Source organism: Bidens hawaiensis, unplaced genomic scaffold, assembly GCF_021521415.1.
Source record: "Bidens hawaiensis isolate Kalapana, Puna unplaced genomic scaffold, B.hawaiensis_p1.1 tig00015877_1, whole genome shotgun sequence".
Taxonomy (NCBI): Eukaryota; Viridiplantae; Streptophyta; class Magnoliopsida; order Asterales; family Asteraceae; genus Bidens; species Bidens hawaiensis.
This window is the reverse complement of record NW_027492422.1, coordinates 251,605-255,014: the sequence shown is the minus strand read 5'-3', so window position 1 is coordinate 255,014 and position 3,410 is coordinate 251,605. Positions and strand designations below refer to the sequence as shown.

Genomic DNA, 3,410 nt, shown 5'->3' with positions numbered 1-3,410 from the left:
TGTCGATGCCATCATAAATTTAACCAATATCAACTAAATTCACGTAGCTTTGCCTCCGCAACGCGGCTGGTTTGCTTTCCTAGTTATTATTATTATCGCATTTTGAGAATGTAACTATGACCATATTGAAATTACTTTTCGAGTACATATGAATCTTAAAACACATGTCACATGATTACGCAATCATTTCGCAAAACAAATAATCAGATGTTGAACGACACATCCGCTCCTATCGTGACACGTGGCAACAAATATATCCACTGAAATTTCTTGGCCACAGCCTCGCTCACTTTTGGTTTTATCATAACCCTATGAAAATTTCGGTTTTCATTAATAAAAATCATTTTATATTTCTCATTATAATGGAAATCAACATTGCGTCTACAAAGCAATTAATTAGATATCTTTCTCTTAACTTTGCTTTTATGCCACCTTGACTACAAACGGACCGAACCCAAATCAGGTATTTTCTTCCTCGCCTCATGTTTTTCTCTCCGAAGGCGGCGCCAACGGTGGCTTACTGGTGGTCATCGATGAGGCGACCATCTCAGTACCTGCAGTTTCCGCCTCTGCCGCCTCTCTAAACTTCTTGTAGATATCCCCGCGGTAAAACTTCCTTGTACGGATCACTAAAATGAAAGAAATAAAACACGCAAACAACGTTGCACTGGTTATTAAAAGGAAAGACATTTTGTAACAGTAGACACCCGTACAACTTAAATCTTCATTCTTTTTTCTTGGCATTCCGCTTGCAATCAATTGTTTTTCCGCCTCTTTGTCATATAGCCGACCCGCCACCACCACATTGAGGATGTACGCCCCTAGCGGGCTCGCCCCGCCACCCAAGTTATACAAAGTCGAGTAGTATTTTAACCCGAATAGTTCGGATATTATGGCAAAGATCAATGGCCATTGAGCTCCGAAACAAAAGCCCATTATGACTGATGACACATAGAGCCCATTAGGCACACCAAATGCAATTAACAAGTGACCAATACATGAGACAAAAAGGACTATAGTGAGCATCAATGGCCGAGGAAACTTGTACTTGGCTAATAACATTTCCGAAAGAAAACCCGAAGCGACCCGACCCGCGTAGTTCCATATACTTACTAACGTCACGAAAGTCGAGATGCTCGTGCTCGGGTACCCAAGCGACCGCCCGATCTGCCCAAGATTATCGATCGCGGTCAGTGTCCCACCGACACCAAAAGTGGTCGTCGTGAATAATATCAACATATCGATACTAAACACCGCTTGTAATATTGTAAAGTCCTCCCCTCTTTCGGGCGGGGAAAAAACTGTCTTCCAACACGAAACCTCCTTCTCCTGTGACGGGGCTGGCAACGTTGCAACACTAGCACTCGGGTTCTCAGTGGTTATATTAACCGCGACATGATTTAAACTACCCGCCTCTTCCTTTCTTCTCCAAAGCTTAAATTCTTCGCTAAAAACAATCCCGAACGGGGCGAATAATAATATCACAACAATTGCAGCCGTGACATCGAACTCAAACTCCGAAAACCGGAGCTTGCTTTGAGTAATTATGACAACCATTAGAAACCCGGCTAACCCTAGTGAAATATACAAAAACTTATAAAAAAACCTTGACCTCGTTCACTTGTCGAACCACTTTCATAACCCGAACGATTCTCAAAAACACGATTGACACCGCGGCCGGAAGCCACCCAATAAACAATATAAGCGACTTCGTGTTGTACACATAAAACCGATGATACAACTGCGTAATAATCGCCCCGCTTAACCCCACAAACCCCTTCAAAAGCCTGAGAACCACCCCTCGGCTCTCGGGGAAGTTTTTAACACATGTAACCAACGCACCCGTATTCGCAAACGTTTGCGAATTAGCACCAATACAAATGAACAAACACATTTGCCACACGGGCGGTTTCGCTATTTTCCCCATGACCGCTAGCCAAATCATGAAGTACCCCGAGATGGTTCATGATGGCACCTAGAAAGAGCACCACCCACGGCGGAGACACTTCGTTTATTAAACCTGAAATGATCCCGACATTACCGCCTAAATCCTTAAACGTACTTAGAAGATTAAGTGTGCTTTGATCATACCCTAAAGAGTGTTTAATGTCACCCGAGTATAAAGCAAACATGTAGGTCGCCCCTGCGACCGACATAATAAGAAGCGAGGCGAACACCATGAACCACCGGCCGGTGAAGACATTTAAGGCTAGGTTACCCATGTCTTTCAACCGTGCACCACCACCGGTAGATTGGGCTATACTCATGTTGTGTTTGATAATAATATTATTATGTGTAACAAAATATGTGAATGGTGAATATTGGTGTGTTATATGTGGTCTATTTATTGATGTGGAGTGAAGACAAGTTCTTGATTGCTATAAAGTTGACTGCTTGTAGGAATCAAAAATGAACTCAACTTAATGGGAATGGTGGAAATTGATGTGTCAAATTATTGAGTGAGATATGAATGAAACTTTTTGGGAGATTTCAAAATAAATAATGTTGTGCCGGTATATTGTGTTTGTAGATCATATGGTTACATGTCCCTTAAATAATCCTTTTAATGGAAATAATTTTCACATGCCTAAATCTAATTTTCTCTCTCCGATATCTACTTTTGTGGTTATCACGGGTGGGCAATGGCCATATTCGTTTTAGTTTCTCTTTTTATATAAAAGATATATATATATATATATATATATATATATATATATATATATATATGTTTTTTTTTCTGTTATGCATATTATGAGATAAATCATAAATGTCATCACTTTCTTATTTGTTTGAGATAATCATAAACGTTTGGTATGGCAATATGGCATAAATGATAAATACTTAGTTATTTGATGACTTAGTTGCTTACGTGGCAATCATCTCAAACGTTTATAATTAGGTGGATCAGCTTTTGAGCGTTAAAATAAAAATCATTATAAAAGATTGACATCTCGTTTTAGAATGATTAACTCGGGTGTTAGGGATAGTTTTAAATACTCTTATTAAAAAAAACGCATGAACAAAAATATTAACATATTATAAAACTTTAGACTTGATTTCATAGAAGATCATAAAATAAGGATAAGTATAGTAATTGATATGTCATCTCCATGTAGTCAAAAACTTTTGGACCATACATAAAAACCAAACCTAGGTCAACTATATCATCATCTCCGTGTAGTTAAATCTTGAAAAGGGAGCGTTGTAGATGATAGAGGTGAATAAAACGAAATTACGAAAATATCGTGTTAAAATAAGATAACTTTAAAGCTAACACATTAATATATACGTAAAAAAAAAAGAAAAAAGAAAAAGCTGTTTTCAAAATAACCGATATTGTGCTTAAGTTTAATTCTGAAATTTTCCAAAATAACTTAACTAAATTAATGCTAATTGGGTTTTTAACTTTT

General features: G+C 38.2%; 1 pseudogene; it reads right to left on the bottom strand.

Moving 5' to 3' along the window:
• Positions 1-480: 480 nt before the first annotated feature.
• Positions 481-2,460, bottom strand: LOC143549984 (protein NUCLEAR FUSION DEFECTIVE 4-like; annotated as a pseudogene).
• Positions 2,461-3,410: the final 950 nt, after the last annotated feature.